The sequence below is a fragment of the Delphinapterus leucas genome, chromosome 21, assembly GCF_059928025.1.
Source record: "Delphinapterus leucas isolate spDelLeu-1000000601 "Yukka" chromosome 21, BTC_Dleu_Yukka2, whole genome shotgun sequence".
In the NCBI taxonomy this organism is placed as follows: domain Eukaryota; kingdom Metazoa; phylum Chordata; class Mammalia; order Artiodactyla; family Monodontidae; genus Delphinapterus; species Delphinapterus leucas.
In genome coordinates, this window is record NC_143149.1 from 7,317,679 (window position 1) to 7,343,594 (window position 25,916).

The 25,916-nt window shown below is 40.8% G+C and overlaps 1 pseudogene; it reads right to left on the bottom strand.

Annotated features, from left to right (window-relative positions):
- Positions 1-23,902: 23,902 nt before the first annotated feature.
- Positions 23,903-24,396, bottom strand: LOC111173338 (large ribosomal subunit protein uL14 pseudogene; annotated as a pseudogene).
- Positions 24,397-25,916: the final 1,520 nt, after the last annotated feature.

A 25,916-nucleotide genomic window follows, 5' to 3' on the forward strand; every position in this document is an offset into this window, starting at 1 on the left:
TATTGGGTTTTGGATTTGTTTGGGGAAAACTGTCCTCAATTCAAAATGTAATTTGATTTATGAATACTTGGGGGTTAATCCTAAAGAAAAGTTAAAGTAAATCATTTGTAATTATCCTTACTGCCCTTATCTGACCACGTGAGGATGGCCCATAATCGTATTAGGGAACAAATTTAGGACTGCCACTAAGCATCATCGTGAGCCTCTAGAAAATAGATGACTTGGATTAATTAAGCAATAATACTGCGACCCTTCCACAATTTCATCCTACATAAGGGAAATGCCTATTGACCAGGGTATATTTTATAGTTTTTCTAAAATTAGCTTTTGGAGGCTCATCTAGACCCAGATGTGTTTTAGTCCGAAACCAAAATTTTTACTTTTTAAAATGTGAATTGCAACCAGTATGCATCGAAACATTATTTTTGTTGTGTGTAGCGTTTTCCTTTGCTTCAGCCAAACCCCAGGACCAGCTCTTCCCTCCCTTGGCCTGCATTTTCCGGCCCCTGTGTGTCTTCATTCCCACAGTAAAGATAAGTTGGATATGTGTTATTCCAGAGTGTTTCCTCTCTGTTTCCTTCAAAACATCACAGTCCCTAGTAGTTTCACAAGAAATACGTACTGAACAACTGAAATTTATTTGGCAGATGTTACAGAGAAATTACCCATTGTGACAAGAAGCGAGTCAAAGGACCTCAGAGAGGTGACAGGTCATGAACCGATTTGTGCCTGAGTAAGATTGAGAACTGACTAGCTAACGTTTATGGTGGGCTTACGATGGGTTAAGTGCATGTCATAAAGTAGCGCATTTAATGTAATCCTTATAATAACCCCCTCTGCCGCAGGTTTTTAATCTCATTTTTTAAAGACTTTTTTTACAGCTGTTTTAGATTCACAGCAGATTTGAGGGGAAGGCCCGGAGATTTCCCATATACACCCTGTGCTCACACATACACAGCTTCCTGCCTCGTCAGCATCCCCAGCAGACGGGACCATCCTTACAGTTGAAGAGCCTCACTGACACGTCACATCACCCAAAGTTCATAGTTTACATCAGGGTTCCCTCTTAGTGTTGGGCATTCTGTGGATTTAGACAGTTGTATAGTGACACGTATCCATCATTATAGTATCGTACATAGTAGGTTTAATGTCCTAAACTGCTTCCGTGCATGAGCTGTTGACCCGTCCCTCCCTTCTAACCCCCGGCATCCACTGATCTTTTTACTGTCCTCATAGTCCTGCCTTTTCCGGAATTCCATATTGTTGGAATCATATAGTATGTAGCCTTCTCATATTGATGTTTTTCACCTGGATTATACATTTTAGATTCCTTCATGTCTTTTCATAGCTTGATAGATCATTTCTTTTTAGGGCTGACTACTAGTCCAATGTCTGGATGGACCACCATTCATTTATCCATTCACATACTGAAGAACATCATGGTTGCTTCCAGATATTGACAGTTGTGATTAAGCTGCTATAGACGTGCACGTGCAGGCTTTTGTATGGGCATTAGTTTTCAACTCCTTTAGGTAAATACCAGGCATTGTGGTTTCCGGATCACCCGACGGTATGCTTCAGTTTTGTAAGAAACCGCCCAGCTGGCTTCCTAAGTAAGTGTACCGTCTTGGGTTTGCCCAGCAATGGAAGGAAGTTCCTATTGCTCCATCCTCACCAGCTTAGTGTCCTCACTGTTCTGGATTTTGGCCACTCTAATATGTATAGAGTGGTTCAGTCTCATAGAGTACTTAAGCAACTTACCTGAGGTCACATGCTCATAACTGAAAAGCTGGGATCTAAATACATTTGTTGGAACTGTAACCACACAGCCAAGGCTTGCAAACACTTCTAACCACCACATCCTACCCCTTTCTCTGGAGAGACAGTTTTCCTCAAATTTAAAAATAGAAGACTGCCCTGTTCTCCTTATGCGTTGGTTTATATTGAAGGTTAAAGGAGACGCTGTATCTAAATGTACTTTGAAAATTGCAAAGTACTGTGAATATAGGTAGTCACAGGTTATATTATTTGGAAAAGATGAGATCATTTTGAGTACCAGGTGTAACACCAAGTCCTTACATGACTTTAAATCAATTTCACTAGACCATAGATTCCTGATCTATAACATAAAATATGGCTACAGTCTAAGCATTACTATGTGACATGTGTCCTGTGTGTTAACAAAATAAAAATTGCAGCATCTGAGGCCCTGGAGATGGACAGGGGGTAAAAGATACTCCGTGGCGATAGTTGTCCATGCAAGAGGCAAAGTACAATGAGTCAAATGCAAAGACATGAGAGGAAAGAATAAAAGGTGAGATGCTAAGTTGACATGAACCTCTGTCTGTCTAAAGGAAGATAGCATGATGCTTATCACAGGAATCTCTACCAGGAGAAAATGATGCCAGTGAGAAATACAGACGGCCTCCTCATACCTGCCAAATAAGTGTGTGGCCCCATAGTCAACGAGATTTCCCATCAAGTGTGCAGGTGCAGTTGGAGATGCCCCTGGTTTCTTCATTTTTCCATAGAGCATGTCTTTTTTTCTTTTAGCTTCTTAGGACGAAATTATTTAACCCATTTGAATAACGAATACATTGAATCTTGCTGACTATTCATTGAATAATCGTATATGATCAGTTATTTTGGTAGATACTGGCAATGATCCTGTTTTTTTCCCTGACATTTATGGAGGTTCTGTGTTTGTGTCAGTTTGTAGCTCCATATTGAATCACTGGAACTTTATAGCAATGAAACTCACTCACTTTGAAACTGACGATGTGCTGTAGATGGGCTTTTTTGTAATTTATGAATTGGATATTAGCTTATATTGCAACCTTCTCATTTTCATCATCCATAAAGGTAAAATCTACAATCCGTTTTACAGGCAATTTTAAGTATAACATTCTTCTTTTTCTGCACTGTAGTTCTACTGTGTGCATTAGAGAAATGTTTTCCCTACTCCCTTTTCAGAGAGCTCACTTAACACAAAAGTTATTTTGATAGAGCAGAATACCGTGTCAGTATCTCCAAGTCTTGTACCACCAAGATTCCAGAAGCACCATTATTATTAATGTCTTAGTCCACTGATTCTAGAAAAGCTCAACAGGAGCAGACAAAGACATTTGCCAATTTTGAGAACACAGAAATATTTGGCTTGGGGAACTGCAAAAACAAAGCAGTGAGGTGAAGGAACTCAGTGCGCTCTTCCAAATACAAGGATGTTTCCGATGGCTTTAATTGTACCAACAGCAGATGTTTCCTATGGAAGGTTACTTTGCAAAAACATGAAATAAAATAAACCTACTAATGGAAACTTTCTAAGTCCCATTTTGAACTGGGCATCAGAGAAAGCTAAATAGATACTGCGGGGATCGGGGAGTGACGTGTTTTTTTCTGCAGAGTTGTTTTATTGAAGCATCATTTGATGGTTCACATTCTGATGGGTGGCTGGCCACCCATTAAGATCCCTTCCCTAAGGGGTACAATTGCCCATTCCAATATGGATCAATAAGAGAGTAAGGCTTTGATTTAGTTCACAAACACTGTCAGGTCCATTTCTTGCAATGTGTTATTTAAGAGCCGCTTGCAGCATATGGGAGATAATAATTGCTGGTATTATCAGGTGGAATATTGTAACAAAGAGTCCACAGATATCATGTAATGAGCTCTCTGAGAGAGAGAAGGTAGTTTTTGGAAACCTCAGGCACTTCGCCGTTGGCTGCCAAATAGTGTTTTTGGCAGATTACTGTCACAGAATGCTCTCAGAAGTACTCTTCGGTGGACAGTAAAAAATGCAAATGGAAGTTCATTCATGGAGCAATGATTGCTTTGGACGGATCCTGAAGTGTAATGTGTCGTAAACCCTGAACGATCAACCTTATTTATGTGGCCCCCGTTCTAGTTACTCACCAACTATTGAGATGATTTTCAGCAGGTCGTGTAGACGTATTTCTTAATTGCACGTTACTGTTGTGGGTGAGTGAACATTATCCCTCCTAGATACAGAGGATATAGGTTTGAAACACTATTATATTCATTCAAGAAAGGCTGCCTAGTTGACACGGTTGCTACTGGCAGGACCAGTTCCAGAGGACCAAGCTCCTCAGGCAGCTGGACCAGCCCAAAGGCACTGGGACTTCTTCCAGGCAGACGCCACTGCGTCAGATTTAGGAATTTCTCACTGCCTGGGATCCCAGACCTCTCCTCCCAGTCAACCTGTGCTAGATTTCACCCAAATGTGATCATGAACTCTGAGTCTGTTGTCAGCCTGTTCAAATGTGAAGCTACCATCACACCAACATCTGAATTTGAACTTCCTTTCCTCTCTCACTATTGCACCAGCTTGGAACTGGTGTCCATCCCTCGCCTTAGTGGACTCGGACTTCACCCCACCTGTGAGTTGCCCTTTGCATTCTGCTTTTCCCAACTGCTGGTCACAAGTTTGCTCGGTCACGTAGTCTAGATGTGTAATTCACATGTAGATGACACATCAAACCATTGCGCACACATTAGTCATTAAAATTGACCCAATGCAGGCAACTGTAGGAAGAAAACTTCCAGTTGAACTCATATGGAACCCATTTGCCTCTTGAGGGGGGGAAATAAAGCTTTCAAATTATACAATGGAAAAAAAAAAACCCACCCTGACCCAATCTGAGTTTTCTCAGTGAACGGTGTTGTGCAGTGGTGACCAAGCCATGGAAATTGTCTTCAGCAAGAAGAAAAATAAAATGATTTTGTAGAGCCTTTAAAACATTATTGATGCTGTATAAGGTAACATCCAGGAGACTTACCTGGGAAAAATAAAATCTGTCATTATTTGTAAGTCAAAAGGATGAACCATATTGTGTGTGTGTGTGTGTGTGTGTGTGTGTGTGTGTTTCCCAACTTTGCCTAGCAGTTTTCTCCTGTGAACGTGGAGGTCTTCAAGAAGACCCCTGGCTTTGATATTTCTTTTCTAAGTACTCAGTTTTACTCAGTAGACCCATAAGTGAGCCATTGATTAGGGTAAAAGCAGTTTGTCCATAGGCTCATTTAATTCTGAAGATTGTCCAGTAAAAAAGAAAAAAGGAAGAAGTGTCTCCCACGTGTGAGAAAGCTGAGTGCACTAACCAATTCAGTGCTTTCCTGCAACCGGCAGTGAGTCTTTTGTCCTTTTTGAGCATGAAACCCACCCAGTGCCCTACTGTAACGATAAACACCAGATAAAACTTCCTTCACAAGGCGAAAGTGGCTGCAGGGGAACAGACTTATTTTCGAGACATTTGGCCCAGAGATTTTCATTGACCATAAGTCATAATGCTGTTGTTCTTATACTGCAAGGTTAGGCACACCTGTTTGAATAAGCTGTGTATGTGCTACGCCTCTTGGTTGGCTTTGAGAAACATTTTGTCTTGCTTCTCACAGTGAAAAATCAGCTCAGAAATGGAGGTAAGGGAGAAACAAGGCTTATGGGAAGAAGAAAACATTTAACAATAGGAAGGAGAAAAATCCTTTCTACATCTTAGGAGGTGCTTTCTCTAAAGAGAAGAAAATCTGCTTTTCTGTGTCTGAGTTAAACCGTCTGAGGCCTTCATTCTGCACTGTAGAATTATCCAGACGGAGCCCATCTCTACTGAGAAATCGAAATCTAATCCGTTGTAAGGAATTTGCTTTTTTTTTGTATGGACCACTAAGATGGAAACTTCCAGCTGCGTTCCCGTGCTCCTGCCGAGGTTGGAATTGAAATTTCTTCTCGCAGTGATGGAGCTGCAGGAGAGGTACCAGTCTCTCACTCTGCATACTGAGGGGAGCAGCATGGCACTGACTCAGACTGACTCGGCATGGATTTCCTTTCAGCAAATTAAAATCTACCTCCCTTGACCAGGCGAAAAATAGGATACTGTCACATTTTGCTGTATCTTACCAGGGTACCGCTGGAATCCACCCCTCAAAAAAAAAAAAAATCCTTCTCTAAAGTTTTTTTTTCAGATTTGAGAGCTTGTTTTTAAGGTTTGTCTGCGTTTCAAACTTTCTTTCCCTAAAAATGAAAAATCAGTTTGAGAGAGTCGATAAAGGGCCATATTTAAAATGGTAGTTTGTTTTCTGGAAAAAAATCTTGTACTGTGATGGTAAAAGTGGTTCACCATCTCAATGGAAGAAAAATGGCACGTGATGATTTAATTGACACCCATGCATCCATCATTTGTTCTACTCTTATAGGTCATCTGCTGTGCGTGGTCATGGGTCAGATTCTGGGGCAAATACAGAAGTGAATAAGATGAGACTTTGTGATGGTTAATTTTATGTGTCAACGTGACTGGTCCATGGGGTGCCCAGGCAGCTGGTTAAACGTTATTTCTGGAGGGGTGTGTGAAAGATTGGCATGTGTTTCTTTGTTTTTTTATTTTGGATATTTTATTTATTATTATCTTTTTCAATCTTTGATGTCATTTGCTTCCAGCATGTTTAAAAAATTTTTATTGGAGTATAGTTGATTTACAGTGTTGTGTTAGTTTCAGGTGTCCAGCAAAGTGATTCAGTTATACATATACTATACCTATTATTTTTCAGATTCTTTTCCCATATAGGTTATTACAGAGTACTAAGTTCCTTGTGCTATGCAGCAGGTCCTTGTTGGTTATCTATTTTATATATAGTAGTGTGTATATGTTAATAACCAAGCTCATGATTTATCCCCCCACAGACACATGTTCTCTTTGGTAACCATAAGTTTGTTTTCAATATCTGTGAGTCTGTTTCTGTTTTGTAAATAAGTTCATTTGTATCATTTTTTAAATTAGATTCCACATATAAGTGATGTCATGATGGTATTTGTCTTTCTGTGTCTGACTTACTTCACTTAGTATGATAATCTCTAGGTCCATCCATGTTGATGCAAGTGCCATTATTTCATTTTCTTCATGGCTGAGTAGTATTCCATGGTATATATGTACCACATCTTCTTTATCCATTCATCTGTCAATGGACACTTAGGTTGCTTCCATGTCCTGGCTATTGTAAATAGTGCTGCAGTGAACATTGGCGTGCATGTATCTTTTCAAATTATGGTTTTCTCCAGATATATGCCCAGGAGTGGGATTGCTGGATCATATGGTAGCTCTATTTTCAGTTTTTTAAGGAGCCTCCATACTGTTCTCCATAGGGGCTGCACCAATTTACATTCCCACCAACAGTGCAAGAGGGTTCCCTTTTCTCCACACCCTCTCCAGCATTTACTGTTTGTGGACTTTTTGATGTTGGCATGGTCATCCTGACTGGCGTGGGGTGATACCTCATTGTAGCTTTGATTTGCATTTCTTTGATAATTAGTGATGTTGAGCATCTTTTCATGTGCTTCTTGGCCATTTGTATGTCTTCTTTGGAGAAATGTCTATTTGGATCTTCTGAACATTTTTCATTTTTGATTGGGTGTTTGTTGGTGGTGTTTGTTTGTTTGTTTGATATAGAGCTGCATGAGATTAATCCCTTTTTAGTTTCGAGATTAATCTCTTGTCAGGCACTTCATTTGCAAATATTTTCTCCCATTCTGTGGGGAGATCAGCATTTGAATTGGCAGACTCGGGAAAGCACACGGCCCTCCCCAGGGTGGGTGGGCTGCATCCAACCCCTTGAGGGCCTGAACAGGACAGCAAATCGGAAGACAGCTGAGCTCCCTCTCACTGCCTGACCGTTGAGCGGGAACACAGACCTTCTCCTGCCTTTGGCCCCCCAGCTCTCAGATCCTTAGAGCCACACCACCGGCTTTCTCGAGTCTCCAGGTTTTAGACAACAGATCATGGGATTCCTCAGCCTGCATGGTTGGTTCTGTTTCTCTGGAGGCCCTGTCTCATACAGACCTGCTCCAGGGCTCCTCAAAGTAGGGTTGGGGAACTGCTCGTGATTTAGAAGAAATCATTTTGATATTTGCATGTAGGAGGCACTCTTTCTCTTGATAGGAAGAACCTGCATTTCAGTAGATTCTGCCGATTGAAATCTTTCATCAAAACTACTATGAAAATTAGAAAGGATACAGGTCAGTGTTCAAATACAAAAATAATGATAATCACTAATATTTATTGTATGAAGTCTCTATATATGTACACAAGACACTGAGTGTTTTAGAAAATTGTTTATTAAAGGGTCTTGTGATCCCTATGGCACTTTTATTGAAGTGATTCCCTGAAAGAAGAGATCCCCTGTTTTTGGAGAATTGGAATCACACCATGGACCCAGAAAGAAAAATCAGCTGCAGGTGCCCTAGGATTAGATGGTGAAGACTAGAGTTGAGATGATTACTTGGATAGGAACTTGGAACAAGTCTCTTTCATAAAGGTGGTTTTAGTTCCAGCTTTTTCAGTTATCGCTGAAAAGACAAGCTTGGAAAGTCTTCAGTGGTGATGTGCAGTATTGATTGTCAAATTTTTTTTAGGCTGAAGACATCTCGGTGCTTGGTTAAATGAATAATAGAAGAGAAGGAAAAGATGAAAAAATACTGGAACAGGCACCCCTGGCTCCTAGAGTTCAAAGGCAAGGGCAAAGATTTGGTATTTGGCACAGTGTTTTGGAATTGGTTTGGGGAATGTACAAAAGTTTAATTAACAGGGATGATTAAATTTCATGAGTGTAAGAGATAAACAATCTTAAAGAATTTTAAATTGAGTTGGGGTGGGGAAATGGAGAAGTAGGCAAAAGAAGTGCCAGGGAGAACAAAATATAATTTTCTAAGCATTTTAATCAATGAGCCCAAGCGATTATTCCAGGGACCTGGGGTCTTTAAGGTAATTAGGACACAACAAAAAGGTAAAACACAAGAAGGATCTGTGAATTCGTAATGCTGTCAAACATTGCCAGCTGCTAGAGAAATGTGTAACCCTGGAACACTGGCTTGTGTCATCCTGAGAAGCAAGGATGGCATGTTTTCTTCTTGACCTTGGAAACACCTTTTGCTTTCTATGGAAACCATCCCAGTGTTTCTAGGTGAAAAAAGGGACTGTAAAGGTTAATAACTCAGAATGACAACAGAAGTGATAAAAATGTGAAAGAAATACGTGGGTGCACATTTTCAAGTCTAAAATTCTTTGAAGCTAGAGAAACCCTTAGCTATAGTGCTTAAGCTCTAAAAGATAGTTTAAAAACCATGGGATCAGAGTGTTATATCCCTGTAAGTGATTCTGCCCTGCTCAGCTATCCTCCATATCATTGTATTTTGATCATTAACTGTACTGGAAAAGTATTATCTCCTTATATAATATGAGTTTGCTACCGTTTGCATATTCTTCATTGATTTGTTATCAACATTTTGATAGTAAAAAATGCCTGTTTTAAATAATGAAAATGGAACAATAGGATTATAATACAGGGTATAGTGTTACAAATCCAGCAAGTAAAATGCTGCAGATGTTAGATGGGTACCAAAGAGGAGGCAGATTTTTTTTTTTAATTAATTTATTTTCTTTATTTTCTTTTTCGCCGTGTTGGGTCTTTGTTGCTGCGTGTGAGCTTTCTCTAGTTGCAGCGAGCGGGGGCTACTCTTTGTTGCAGTGCGCAGTCTTCTCATTGCGGTGGCTTCTCTCGTTACGAGCACAGGCTCTATCTAGGTGTGCGGGCTTCAGTAGTTGGGGCACGCGGGCTTCCGTAGTTGTGGCTCACGGGCTCATTAGTTGTGGCTCACAGGCTCTAGAGCGCAGGCTTAGTAGTTGTGGCTCGAGGGCTCTAGAGTGCAGGCTCGGTAGTTGTGGCACACGGGCTTAGTTGCTCCGCAGCATGTGGGATCTTCCTGGACCAGGGATGGAACCCCTCTCCCCTGCATGGGCAGGCGGATTCTTAACCACTGTGCCACGAAGGAAGTCCCAAGGAGGCAGATTCTTTAATGGGGGAGGATCAAAGAAGAGGAGATGGTTTTGGGGGATAAATAGGTTTCATTAACCTGTTAGGAGGGATAGAAGGGTATTTCAAAATGAAAATGATGGTTAAATAATAACATGGAAAAAATGTACAGAGCATGTCATGGGATTAACACGCAGTTCAGTGAGGCTGGGTGGTAGGAGATGATGCTGGGAAGGAATATTGGAGTTAGGTTGAATATTTAGTGTAGAAGTTGGGGCTTTATCCTGTAGGAATGAGGAGACTTTGAAAAATGCTTTTGTAGAATTACTAAATAGTAAATTACTAAATTACTAATTACATTGCTCAAAAAAGCACACTGTATATTTTTCCCATCTGCTCAGCTCACACCCCACCTTCAACATCCACAGGTAACCACTTTTATTTGTTTTTATGTGTGTCCTCCTGAAGGCTCTTTATGCAAATGTAAATGTACATTATTATCTCTGCCCTTTTACACAAAAGGTAGCACTTTACACTTTTCCTATTTTGCTTTTTTTTCCCTAAAAATATACATTTTAGAGCTTTCCTGTATTTTTTAAAAGCTAAATGCTTTGGAATTACTGTAGTTTATTCTACTGGTTTCCTACTGCTATCTTAGTGGTTTTAATCTTTTACAAGCAATGTAAAACCATCAGTTTGCATGCAGCAAGGAAACCTCAAGAATAAATTGCAAGAACTAGGATTGTTGAGTTCAAAAGATACTGAATTTCTAATTTTGATAGTCATCAAGGATTGTCACCTGTAGGAATTATGTTCATTTATATTCTGCATGGTACTTCTTTTTTAATAGCTTTACCAACAATGAGTGATCCAGCTTTCCAATTTTGATAGTCTTATCGGTGAAATAAAGGAAGCTTGGAGTAGTTTAATAGTCACTTTTCTTATTAAGAGTGGATTTGAGCATCCTTTTTGTATGTTGAGGCTCTTTTGTGTTTATTTTCTATAAACTCACTATTCACTGCTTTTGCCTGTCTCTGATTGAGTCAATTGTCTTTTACTTATAAATTTAAAGGTGTTAATTATAAGTTAGTTATAGAAACCCTTAAAGGTCATATGAGTTGCAAATGTTTTATTTCCTAATAGATTGTTTGCCTTTTGACTTTTCTCACGTGTTTGTTCGTTTTGTTTTCATACACTCCTTAGTGGTTGGAACGGTCTACATTTTTCCAGGATTACACATACATTCTACCATTCTAAGTCTTTTGTTTAATACCAACTCTTAAACTCTGATGTATTTTTTAGTTTATCTTGATGCAAAGTGTGAGATAATAAAACAAGTTATATTTTTATGTCTAATTAGTTGCCTCCAAATATACTATTTCTTAATAATCATCTTTCCTTAATTGACTTGCATTTTATGATGCATCTAGAATAGATGGCAATTCTGCCTCAGTTCAATTACAAATGCCCTGGAGTTCTGATAAACAGAGCAAGATTTTTCAAATGTATATTCAGTGAGTATCAATATCATGCAGAAGAAAATGTAAAAAATAAAAATAATAAAACCCAGGGAAATAAAAACAAGAAAAAGAAAATGAAGGGAAATAGCCTTCTCACATATCACATGTATATTATCAAGCTCCAGTAATAAAACTGCATGATTTTATGAACCTCATGAATGATTTACAGCCCAATGGATCACCACAGGGCTTCCAGTATAAGGTCTTTGAAGGGACACCAAGTCCTGTTGTCTGCAGCCGTGTTTACTGCTAGATGTCTGTTTTGAGGATTCTGGAGCTTGGAAGTCACCTGTGTTTAAAAGGGGTGAAAGGTATGGAAAGACCGAGATAGAAGTGAGAGAGTATCTCCATGGGATCACAGCAACTACTGAGAGATTGAAGGTGGGTGGTGAGGAATCGGTGGGGAAAGATGACTCAGAGTTTTCTAACCTGGGAGGTGCTTTCAACCTCCTAAAACACGCTTGAGAGGAAGATAACCAGGCAGCTTTGCAGATCTGAGTCTGAGTTTCTGATTTAGAGTAACAGAGGTCAGCTTGGGAGTCAGTATCAGACCTTCAGTGTGGCAGTGGAGTGACCATCCAGAGAGAGTAGAAAACAGGCAAAGACTAGGACCGAGGATGGAACTTTGAGACACATCTGCATTTAAGATATGGTAATGTGGAATAATCAGAGGGTTAGGAAGCAAATATGGAGAGAATCCTGGGTAAATACAGGGGAACAGGGCTGGAGGAAATAAGCTGGGGGTGGCCCTGCACTCTCTTCCAGTTCTTGGGCTCTCGACAACAGTAATGTGATTGGGTCCCCCAATCTGTGAATGAAAAAATGGAGGCAAAAGTAGGGGATCCTGTATTGTTCAGAGCACATGAGAAGAGCCTGCAAGTGTGGAAAGAGGAACGTGTTTCTTTGTTTTCTGACATCTGTCAGGAAATCACCTTAAAATAGGACAGAAAGGTCCATCTCTTAACGTTTCTGGGTCTCTCAGAGTATTTCCTCTGATGACAAGTTCACATTGGCAGGAATCAGGCTTTCTCTTGCTCGTCAGCCTCAGTATTTGTTTTCCATAAATTAAAATTCAATTAAAATCCAATCCGCCTCCCTTTACCTACAATCCCGTGGCTGGTTCTGCTCTCTGAACTTAACACACAGTCAGAGTAATAAACACCATGGGATCAACCAAGAAACTGAAAGTCATGGGTCTCTTACCTGAAGGCTCGAGCTGAGAACTGGCAGATCACGTTTGATCAAACCTGGAGTTAATCAGAGGATCGGTTGACTATAGCAAGCTCCCGTAATAAACCCTTTGAAGTGGAAACATGGAAACTCTAACAAGATCAGTCTAAATCAGGGATTGACACCATTTCAGGATTAGGTTGATGAGCTCAGAAGATGCTGAACCCATTCTTTTTCTATCGTGCCAGGTGTGGAGGGTTAACGCCACCTAAGCATCCCTTCCTTTCCCAATAGAAACTTCCCCAGTCATCAGGATACCATTGTCCCAATCATGTTTCTCCTGTCATTGCATGTGATGATCAGTTATTCAGACCTACGAGACATCATTAATGCCCTCAGGGAATATGGGGTCTATTGGAGCAGAAAATGAGAGGCAGTTTTAGATTACTGAACATTCTCAAGAGGGAAAATGGGAAGAAATTACTTCAGGATGAGTCAACCAAAGTAGGCGAATTTTGTTAACCAGAAGGTGAAAGAGAGGCACAAGCCATCTAGAAGTTGGGATTTGAAAGGGCACCGAAAGGAAGGTGGGAAATTCCAGACTTAGATTTGCCAAATTTCCTTGTGGATAGCCCTGTCTGATATCTACTTTGAACAAAAATATTATGAGATGCTCGTGACAGCTTTATATCTGCACGGGAGTCTAACTATAATAGAAGTTTTTTTTTTTTAATGTTTTGATGCTTTTGTTACCTATATACTATGTATATCCTTTTTTATTTATTTTATTTTAATTTTTGCTAGAAGATATAGAGTTCAGTGCTGTCAGGCGAATCACTGCATTTATTTCTCTTTGCCTTTTGCTCTTTTTGCTTTTGTCTTATTCTTTAATTATGGGCTGCTGTTTCTTGTCTTCCTCTTTTCTAAGAACAGTACATCAATAAGGTTTTTAAGAGTGCATTAAGAGGGCCATCAGGCTATTTTGTATAAACCCAAAAATACACAGAAGCATTTCAACACATGAAAAATAGAGCTGAAAGTAGAGCAAGTATTCGTAGGATTAGGTACATTTTCTTTTGTTTTTGTTAGACTTACTAAATTGCTCCTATTAATATAATGTTCTCATGCATAATGTAACAGATGAGAGCAAAGAGTAAAGTTTGAGAGCCCTACATCTTGAGAAGCTACATCACTCCCATAAAAGTGGGAAGCAGCTTGTGCCAAATCCCCACACGCCACACTCTGACACACCTGTAATGCAAGGGTGGTGCAAACTGCCTAATTTCCTACAGCAAGTCATATCAAAATATTTCATCAAAGTTAATTAAATTTTTCAATATTCCTTGAGAGAAGAACAAGGTATTGTGATCTTAAAAATAGATCTGTAAACAGACGGAAGAGAGTTTGGGAGATGGAACTTTAATGAAACAAGAGAGGGAAAAATACATTAAGGAGGAAATCATAATGAATCATAGAATGTTAGAGTTTAAGCAGTCCTCAGAGACCATCTGTTCCAAGCCCTCATTTTAGGATGGGGGAGCTGAGGTCCATGCATGTTACGTAAGGTCACAGAGCGTCATAATGACTCAGATTCCTGCTCTGTGAACATAACTCTCTTGTAAATATTTCATTCATTTTTTTTCACCCACTAGGGTACTCTTGGGTGCTTTGAAATAGTAATTTCCCTACAGTAATCTTGAGCACAGAGGCTATCATACTGTGCAAAAATTAAGCTGGCCTTTAGGAATTACTCAAAATGGTCTAGGGTCTGGGATACTCAACCTTATAGCTCCAGAAATTCAATTTTGATCACTTACCAAGAAATGAACAGGCGCTGGGGAATTGACAGATGCAATACTGACTTGTGTACCATAAAGATAAATGTGCTTCTATATGAAAAGTTGGAATTAGTGGGTGAATGAACTCTGTAAAACGTGTAATTCTGTGCATGGAAATTACATGGGTGACAAGAATAAGATAATTATAATTGTTGTCATGCCTCATGGTTAGGTCCATGCCGAAATCCCAGTTATGGCTAAAGCATCTTCATTAACATTGTGGCCTGACATGATATTCATATCTTCTTTGGGGACAAATGAAGAGTTTGTAGAAACTACCCTGTTTTGAGTAGTGGGGAACTTAGCCAATCCTTGCTGTACACAGTCTGGTAGTGAGAAGCGTTCTGATTTAAGACTCCAAAGACATGGGTTCTAGTCTCAGTTGTACTGTTGTGTAAGTACTATAACCCTGGGAAAGTCAAGAGATTGCTCTGAGCTTTAACTTTCTCATCTCTGAAATGTGGAAATGGATCTTGGTGAATTCCAAAGTATTTTCCAAAGCTCACAGTCTGAAACTTCAAGGAGCATTCCTTTTCTAGACACCACAAGCCCTTATCTTCTTGACTCCCTGCTTTGTATTGACACCAGTCACGGTATTTCCATTGATTTGTCATAATTTAATGAGACACAGTATCTTAGTCCAGATCTTCTAGAGGGCAGGTTATCTGGCAATAGGAGGGATAAGGTCTTCCTTTAAAGTTGCCCCAGAGACCAAACTTCTGCAGCCTGTGTATGTTGGACATTGCCTTTCCGGCACCTACCATTCTTGTTTTGCAATTTCTCTAGTGCCCTCAGAGGCAGCCACCATGCTCCACAGTTGTAACACTTCTCGTTGCTCTCATATTGATGGAGTTCCACTTGCTCTCACGTGGACTTGGCCTCCATGCACACTGCATCTCAGCTAACCACTGGTGAAGCTGAAGCAGAGTTGATGCCACTGCTTACCAGAAGTTATTACCATCTTGTTGAATGCTATGGACTGAATGTTTGTGTCCCTTCACATTCATGTGTTGAAGCCCTGATCCCCAATGTGATGGTATTTGGAGGTGGGACCTTTGGGAGATAAATGGGTTTAAATGAGGTCATGTGGATGGAGCCCCTTGATGGGGTTAGTGCCCTTATAAGAACAGGAAGAGACAGAAGGACCTCTCTCTCTCTCTTTGCCTCTCTCTGCCTCTCTCTGTCTCTCTGTCTGTCTCTGTCTCTCTGTCTATCCGTCTATCTTTCTCTCTCCATGCATGCACAAGGAAAGGCATGTGAGGACATACCCAGAAAGAAGGCTTTCACCAAGAACCCAACCATGGTGGCACCCTCACTCTGATGTCAGACTTCCAGCCTCTAGAACCATGAGAAATAAGTTTGTTGTTTAAGCCACCCAGTCCATGGTACTTACTATACCCTCCCAATCTAAGACACATACATCCATAAAGGGCTCCAACTGCTTTTGGGTAGATGAGCAATCCTACTGCAGAGTTCCATCTCAAGGGCCTGCTTTTTAGAAGCACTCTGGCACCAATTGTCTTAGCCTGGGTCTCCCATGAAGCAGAGCCCAAGGAGAATCTCAATCTGTTCTCAGTTTACTTGGGAGTTTCAAGGTTAAGGGTATAGATGAAGGGAAAGTATGAGAGAAGGAAACACGGGAAGCATGGTCCTCTTGTTACTGCACTGGCTGCCACTTCACCAAGAGCTGGGAGAGAGGCAGTGGGTTTGTGGGCAGGTGTGTTTCTTGGAGTGTGGGATCGTGAATGTGTGCAAGTGGGAAAATCACACACTCAGCTCAGGGTGATACACAGAGGGGAGAAAGAAGGCTCATCTGTGCACTTGGTTTCTTCTCACCTCACCTCTCCCATTGGCTGCACCCGCCCCCCCAGGGCAGGTAGTTTCTCCCAGACTCCTCTGTTGTACCTTCTGATGCCGTGGGTGCCTCTGAGGATACCACATGCCATCCGATGGTGGGCCCTTTCATCTACACCCAGAACGCCAGGGTAGGCATGTGGGGCGTGAGGGTCTTGAGGCCCAGGGCTCAGTCAGACGGTCACCATTTGGAAAGCATGGCAAGATGCGACAGAGGAGACGGTGCAGTTCCAGACCCGGGTGGACTCTTCAGAAACAAGGAAGACTTTGAAAAACTCTAAAAATGCACGTGGCATTTTTGTTTACACAATAGCTCAAGTCCCAGAGCTCTACTGGCCAGCGTTGAGCTGATGGTTAATAACACTGTACTGTACACTTAAAAATGTGCTAAGAGGGTAGTTCTCATGGTGAGTGTTCTTATCACAAAAAATAATTATACACGAAGAGGGCAGGAGGAAATGTTTGGAGGGGATGGATGCTTACAGCAGAGATGGTGGTGATGGTTTCAGAGTGTGTACTTACCCCGAAGTGTCAAGTTACATACATTCAGTATGTGCAGTTCTTTGTATGTCAGTCATACCTTAGTAAAATGGTTTATTATTGTTATTATTACTATTATTATTTTCAACGAGTTGCTTTGTAGTTAATGGAGCAATCTCATCACGGGTCATATCTTGTTTGTTTTAACCTGGAGACAGTTAATCCAGGATGATCTGGTTAGTTCCACCAGGAGAGATAGCCGTTTGGCTGCCTTAATTTGAAGTTGTCTTTCTGACCAGCTCCTTCTTTTCCTGAAAGTGTGATAATAGATAAAGATCAGCAGAGTAAATGTGTGAAAACTAGGATATAGACTTACCTGTGAGGTCTTAAAAGAGTCAGCATCTTTCGCTGTGCCTCAGTTACTCACTGTAAATCAGATGCAAAAACTGAAGACCCCTGCGTTTTCTGCAGACTCGGGCATCTAATGCCTCCTTGTCATTTGTACACCTGGTGGCTCCTCACTCTTGGGACTCTGGGATTTTGACTTTAGGCTGAAGTCTGCTGATGGACTGAATAAAATGCTTGGTTTTCTTAGAATGTTAGCACATAAAGAGATCTTAATGCAAACCCTTCATTCGAGAGATGAGGGTATTGGGGGCTAAAGAATTTCTGACTATCCCAAATATATGCGGTGCTTCTCTTAGAAAATCCTTCTTTTTCTTATGGTTTAGGGAGGAAATATGCCATCACCTTTCCCCAAGTAGCAAAGAGTCAGCCAGCTGTGTGGAAGAACCAATAAAAAGATATTTTTGTCTTTTAATATGAAAATTATCTTGTACCTAAATATCTCCCTAAATGATAAGCACATGAAGTCTGAGGACTTTAAGAGTAAAGTAAAAGATGATGACCATCCAGACAGCATGAAGTGAAATCATAAGAAAGATAAAATCTCACTCCCACCCCCAGTCTTCCTAAATCACCTTTCCTCCTGGTAATAGGCTCGGGACTGAGTTGGAAGATTTTCAAGAAGACAAAATCAGATAATGCCATTCTCTTTTCCAGAGAAATAGCTGTACATTTCCTCTGGCTGAAAATTCCCATCAGCCAATGGATTTTGCCAATATCAATATTGATAAAAAAGAATATTATCCCCAAACTCTACAGTTCTAGAAGATGAAAGGGCATGATATTCTGACAAATTGGTTTCTAGGGCTTTAAATTGTGTGTGTAGTACGTGTGTGTGTGCGCGCACGCATGTGAAATAGGGTAGGATATATATCTAGAGAGAGAAGAGAAAGAAGTGGTATGTATAGGGTGCTGACAGTAATGTCATCAATTAACAGAATCTGTAGATTGAAAGTGATCTTAGAGGTCATCTAGACGAATCTTCAATTTCAATGGAGATCAAAGTGAGGCTCAGAGAAGTGGCTTGATAATTAGGAACATACACACAATGACCATTTAATTTTCGAGTCTTGAAGCCTTCTGCTTTAATTTTTGCTAGGGTGTGAAAAAATAGTCACGCATAAAGGAATAATTAATGAGCAAAGAGAAAGTCTCCATCCAATAAAGGAATAGAGGCATGTATTCTGCCCATGTTTTATAACTCCAGCTCCTTCTGCTGCATTATTTAAATGGTAGAAACCGTCTCCCTGAGAGTTGGGTATTGAATTTCCCTGCACGTGTTCTGAGAGATTGAGTTCATTTGACTGTTGATTCCTTAGTGCAGCGAGGTATCCCAGAAAGAGATGCAGAGGTAATTTAATTGAAGACCTTAGCATCCATTTTGGCCCTTCTTTTCAGATGCCCATGTCGTATTCCAGCATAGCCATGGTATCCTGCGGACTCAAAGTGAAAAATACATTACCGGGGCTCACAAACTTTACGCTCACGCAGTACAGTTTTATAGCATGGTTCAGTTGATCACAAAATAAAAAGGACCCAAGCAATACACTCTGGAGAATGTGACTTGAAACTGTAACCATTAGGGAGAAAAGTGCCCAGATATCCACGGAGTTGTGGGAAAGAGAATCTCTTACAGCATCAGGGTGACTTAGCAGGGACTCCTGTGTCTGTGTGGTGATGTGCTGCTCCTGGAATATTCTGGGCCCAGTCCTTCTACTCTGCAAAGCCCTTTTGTTGATGACTCAGCACTTATTATTTATTTTAAACATTGATTTATATAGATCTCAATTCAGTCCCTTTGTGAAAAGTCCCACCTGTGTTTTGTAGCCAGCTAAATCTTTTAAAAAGTATTTTTAGATACATTTATATGTATCTACATACATCATGCACACATACGCCTATGTAATTATGTACAAACACATATTTATATACACACACATACATATATGAACTAAAAATAAACTAGATTATTCATTTCCTTGGGTACTTTCGAAAAATAGTTGACGAGATATTCCTGAAGTCAGAGCGATACTGGAAAATTCCACCAGAGGGCAAGTCCAAAACCAGGTTTTTGTGGGAATGGGCAGACGTGGCTATTGGGGACACCAAAGAGCTTGAAACTTTTCAGTGAAATAACTAACCCTTACTTTCCCCACGCGCTGGATTTCGCCTCTGCAATTACCGCCCTGCAATGGAGTTCTCTTCAGTTAACAATCCCTGACGAGAGGCTGATTAGGACAGGCCTGCATGTAGCTACCTGGATCCCCATCCCTGCCAGCCCAGCCTTCACACCCTGTGGACCATTTGTCCACACATGATGCTCTTCCGCACCGCCGAATCCCCCAGCGAGGCCGCTTCCTGAGGATGGGTTTTCCTCTCACCAGCCCATTCACAGCATTTGCTCAGAGCCAGTCTACTAAACAGAGACATTCTGGGGCTTCCCTGGTGGCGCAGTGACTGAGAATCTGCCTGCCGATGCAGGGGACATGGGTTCGAGCCCTGGTCTGGGAAGATCCCACATGCCGTGGAGCAACTAGGCCTGTGAGCCACAACTACTGAGCCTGTGCGTCTGGAGCCTGTGCTCTGCAACAAGAGAGGCCGCGATAGTGAGAGGTCCACGCACCGCAATGAAGAGTGACCCCTACTTGCTGCAACTGGAGGAAGCCCTCACACAGAAATGAAGACCAAACACAGCCATAAATTAATTAATTAATAATAATTTTTTTTTTAAAAAAAGAGAGAGACACTCTGGGCCCCAGAGGGTCCCTCACCAGAGGACAGGAATACGTGCTCGGCTGTCTGGTGGAGTCCCATAAGTAACAATGCTGGTCCATGTGGGTGGGCTTTTTGGGTATAGTTTTCCTAGAAAAAAGAAATGATGAGCAGAAGTTGTGCAAAAGTATGACCCACGTCTGAGGGCCTTGAGTGGTAAAGCCACCATTTTAGGTCAAGAGAGGTTTCAAGGAAGGAATGAGCAAAAAGAAGGAATCAAGGAGATGTGGAGAGGACTGAATCGGGAGTTATGCCAACAGTGCAGCCAGTGATCAAGGCAGGACTCATAAACCCAGCAGTTCAAACCACGGGACCCGGCTAGCGTGAAGGTAAACACGTTTGCCTCAAGGTGAAGTACTGGACATAATCATTAAATGAAGTTCTTATATCTACATAAATGAGTACATAGATAGATAGATATACACACATACACCTAGATGGTTCATACATACACAACATATATACATACACACATTTATATTTGGGAGGGAAAGGGGGGCAAGGAGAGGGGAGGATGGAGAGAAGAGAACGAGGCTGCCGATCATGTGCAAGGCTACTCAGGAGACCTTTCCTATTTAACCACTGGAACAAAAGTGACTTCCCTCCCTTGTTAAAATTAACATTTGCATTTAGGTCTTTACCTTTCCTCAAGTTCACAGCTCTCCTCTGAGGCAGCTGAGGGCAAAACTGCATGAACTAAAGATCAGGAGAACTATTTCCACGGCTTCCACCCTCCATCTCCACTGTGGGGACACAGGGACTTGTGTGGCGCTGGGGGGTACTGGGCTGCCCTTCGGGGCTGGAGGGCAGATGGAAGGACATGGTCCAGGGAGAAAGGGGAGGATTTGCTGCAACAGAATATCAGAGTGGAACCTCACGCCTCACCTCAGGACAATATTGACACATATACACACAGAAATTAAAAAAAAAAAATCGGGTGAAGTCAGACATCATCACCGACATGTTGATTATTCTCATTCCATCGGAGACCTGGGTCTCCCACGGAAGTGCCGACCTCCGCGCTGCCCATCATCCTGCAGGTTATCGTCTCTACACCGCCTCCGTCTGTGTCTCCCAACAATTCCACACCGACCGTGGGAGTCAACCTCATCTCAAATACTCCACCTTTTTCCTGAACGTTCCTTTCTCCTTGCCTCGAATGGAGCCTGGGTGTTCTCTGAGACACAGGGAACTCCTGCTGAATCCCTTTAAAGATGCACCGTTTTCACTTCTGAACCTCACACAGCTTAAGTGTGGGACATCGGCCTCTGCCCTTTTTGTTTCCATGCTGGTTCTAGACCATTCTTTATAGCTATAAAATTAAATATATATATTAAATAGATTATATTAAAATTATATTAAATAATTTTAGATTAAAATATATTAAAATTAAATATATGTGTATATATAACTTCATAAAATTGCATATGAATTATAAAACCAATATAATAGTATGATTCACACATTCACGTAGGTATTGCAGTATTTTTTTTTAACATCTGTATTGGAGCATAATTGCTTTACAATGGTGTGTTAGTTTCTGCTGTATAACAAAGTGAATCAGTTATACATATACATATATCCCCATATCTCCTCCCTCTTGAGTCTCCCACCCTCCCTATCCCACCCCTCTAGGTGGTCGCAAAGCACCGAGCTGATCTCCCTGTGCTATCCGGCTGCTTCCCACTAGCTATCTGTTTTACATTTGGTAGTGTATATATGTCCATGCCACTCTCTCACTTCGTCCCAGCTTACCCTTTCCCCTCCCCGTGTCCTCAAGTCCATTCTCTACGTCTGTGTCTTTATTCCTGTCCTGCCCCTAGGTTCTTCAGAACCTTTTTTTTTAGATTCCATATGTATGTTAGCATACGGTATTTGTTTTTCTCTTTCTGAGTTACTTCACTCTGTATGACAGTCTCTAGATCCATCCATCTCACTGCAAATAACTCAATTTTGTTTCTTTTTATGGCTGGTATTGAGTATTAAATAGAAACAGAAGTTACCAGTCCTTCTTAACTCCAGTCTCATCTTTAATTTTTGTTCTGTTTTGTTGTTGTTCTTCTGATAATATAATAACTCTATATAGCATGTGTGTACCTCTATTTCTTTATAACTAATTTTATATAACATTTAAAGATCCTTCTCAATGAAAGATGAAGAAATTGTGCTACTTCTGCCTAACTCGCTCCTACCTTCCTGTGTTTTTTCATTGCCTTATTATTTTTTAGTGTTTTATTGGTTATATTTATCACTATGTAATTCTTCATTTCTTCTTTGATCTACTTAAGAGAGTACATCAATTTCCCCACTAAGTAAGAAGAATAAGTTAATGTCCTTCTAATATTTTCTTCTTGTCCTTTCCAAGTCCAAACTTTTCTGTGAAAATATTTCTACCACGTCAGAGTTTATAACGTTTGCGTTTTGTACTGTGCTGTGATCAGTGCTTTGATGTTTTGTCTGTAGATTGGAAAAAATAGCTGGAATGCTGCCATTCTGCTCTACATAAATATTATTTGTTGCAAAGTCACATAGCAGGATTGGACCTGTAGGGCATCCAATGTCGTTCAACAGTTCAACACCATCCATTCTCTGATGTGTAACGCTGAACACCTGAGAAAAATCTCACAGTGATGTACTTGATTGGCTGCTCGAAAGCCCACCACATTTTAGATTTAAAATAATAACAATAGTAATAATAACAACAAACATGACAACAACTGTGAGCCTCAGTTTTGAAGAATAGGCACTTGGAATAATACAGGTTGTTAATAGCTGAGCATCCCCCTCTTGGTTAAGTTCTGGATGCTTTGCTGTTGCCATGGAAGCAGGAGCTCCTCTGAGAGAAGGGGGTTCTTTATCACTTCCCTGGGACACACATCATGAATGTCTGCTGGACTTCTAAGCACCTGCCCCACCCCCGTGACCACAGCGGCTTCCTTAGTTACTAAACTTAGGACTTTGCACTCCACTAGGCCAAAAAAGTCAAGACCCTGTTACCAGAGGAAAATCTCATTGGCTCCCGATGCTTGTATTTAGCTGTGATTTTATTTGTCCATGAAGAAGAACTGAGGATTTATGGAAACTTTTGCTGAAAGGTCTATCAGCGTTGACTGACTGGAAAATCTTCAAAAAGTGCTCCAAGATCCTCCAGACGTTGTGCTGTCCCAAATCAGGGTCATGGATACTCTAGCGGTAAAAGCTGCAAAAGACACCAATATTAGTGCCCATATATATTAAAAAAAAAAATCCAATGAGGACAACTAGGGGAAACTGGAAATGGTTAAGAAGTCAGTGCTTGTTTGTTCGTGTGTTTCTTCTCTTGGTTGCACTTATTGGCAGGAATGGAACAAAACAATAGAGTTAAACATGTTAAGGGTCCATATTGGGTCTCTTCCTTGCTCTATCAAGCAAAGCAAGGCAGCATGCTGTTTTTTCCTTATGATAAAATGCTTGCTCATTTTACAAAATACAGGAACCATGGATAAGCAGAAAGACATGAAAAACTCCCAAAAGCCCACCATGCAGAGATAATCTGTTAATATTTTAATTTAATGATAATAATGTCCATTGATTCATTCTGACAATGAGTTCATAATACAGATTTTGTCAAATTGCTTTTTCCCTTAAAAATACTGTTTGATAATTTTCAGGTCAATATAATTTCAAATTAATAATTTACTCCTTCAATTTATAGTCTAGTAAAGACATAGGATTCTATTCTATGTATATATCATAACTTTTAACCAATATTTTATCACTGGACATTTCATTTTTAATAGTACTTAAAATACTGTTATGTAACAGTATTTTGCACACGTACATTGATTTCCTTAAAGCAGTTCCTAGAAGCACAATTTCTAGTTCACAAGCTTTGTTGTTTTGTTTTTAACATATTTTAAAATGGCCCTTGAACTTTGATTTTTATCAGTGCAGTGTAAGTTTGCATTTTTTATATCCTTCTGAATGGCGGGCATTAGAAATATTTATTTTCATAGAAGAAATTTAGTCATATTTTATTTATTCTTTCTTTTTTGGAGCAAATGATTTTTATTATTTTTTTTTTTTCTTTTACAAATACACCGAAGCATCAGTGCCGCCAGCATCGGATGCAATCCTGGGCCACAGGTCGGCACATTCCTTTGCAGCTGGTCCTGTGAGGGCAGAACCTTTCATCTCGCCTTCATTGTTTACTATGACCCCCACATTATCTTCAAAATAAAGAAACACACCATCTTTTCTCCGGTATGACTTTCATTGTTGAATTACCACGGCTGGATGTACCTTCTTTCTGAGCTCTGGTTTGCCTTTCTTGACGGTGGCCATCACCGTGTCACCCACACCAGCAGCAGGAAGTCTATTCAGTCGTCCCTTGATCCCCTTCACAGAGATGATATACAGATTTTTGGCTCCTGTGTTGTCAGCACAGTTGATCACGGCTCCAACCGGAAGACCCAAGGAAATCCGGAATTTCGCACCAGAGGACCCACCACGTCCTCGCTTCAACATCTTGAACACCGGAAAGGGACAAAAACAAACAAACAAAAAACACTTGACTCGTTCTTAAAGCTAGTTTTAGTTTAATTGGTTTTCTAGGTTCCAAAACAAAAAGTGGCATTAAAAACTTATACTTGAGCAATGATCATTACAACATTACCCGAAGAGGGACAAACTATGAAATGCAGCTTCAATTTTGTGTTAATATTTTCAGGATCCTTCCTTAGCCTAATTCGTCTCCTTCACCCTTTTTTTGGGGGGAGGGGATGCAACACAAGGACACCCAAGATTCCATACTCTCAGATTCTGGAATAATCCTGTAAATCCATCCACAGGGATGAAGCCTTATTGAATGATAAGCCTTTCTTTAAAATTTATCAGTACTTGCGTTGTTTGTGTTTGTTACCAGTAACGTCTTCGCATTTTACGAGACAAGGAGGAGGCTTAAGCAAATGAAACTTATCAAGAACAATTAAGTTTCAGGAAAGTCTTTACTCTCTAAAGTCTTATGATCAAGCAGGGTATGTAGCTGCCAATTCCAAGTCCCAGTCAGGCCAGTCCTCTTCTTTTGATTTTGTTTACAGAGGACTTGTCAGGATCTTGTGGTCAATCAAATAGACTAAGCATCATGGGAACATTTGGCAAAAGTCAAGGAGGACAAAGCACCAGCTCAGCCAGGAATTTGAAAATAGTCCTCAGAGGCTTCCCTGGAGATCTCTCTCTCTGGGTTATTTGAAATGTCCTGTTGTCACTCATCCAATCATGGACCGCATCTAAAATACCCTGATCAGGGCTTCCCTGGTGGCGCAGCGGTTGAGAGTCCGCCTGCCGATGCAGGGGACATGGGTTCGTGCCCCGGTCCGGGAGGATCCCACATGCCGCGGAGCGGCTGGGCCCGTGAGCCATGACCGCTGAGCCTACGCGTCCGGAGCCTGTGCTCCGCAACGGGAGAGGCCACGACAGTGAGAGGCCCGCGTACCACACACACACACACACACACACAAATAATAAAATAAAATACCCTGATCTAGAAGTTGCCCCGCCTATATTTGAATGCCACCTGGAGGAGAGGAATAACTATTCGAAAGAACATATTCTATTTTAGAAGAACATTACTTGAAAAGCTGTGTTGAGCTAAAGATGCTCAATAGCATCCAATCATACATTTTTAAAATTACATTAAAAATTAAAGTATATCAGGCACCACTCTAAGTTAGGTGCTTTACCAATTTTAATTAACTTAGTTCTTAATGGGGAGGTACTATGATCCCCATTTTACAGAAGGAGAACCGAGCCAGAGAGAATTTAGAAACGTTGTTCAACGTTACCACGATTGGTGAATGACAGCCCCCTTCAAGCCCAGATAGTCAGACGCCAGAATCAGTGTTTTTAAGGACTGTGTACACTATACTGCTTCTTTTATGCTTGGGTACGACAAAGAGAGACCTAACGAAAGGTCTTTTCCATAGGAACTGTTAACTGCAGTCTTCTAGAACATTAAAGCATGCGACACGGCAACGTCACAAGTGTTGGTTCCAAAGCAGAAGGTCATCATAGATGAGCAAGGTAGAGG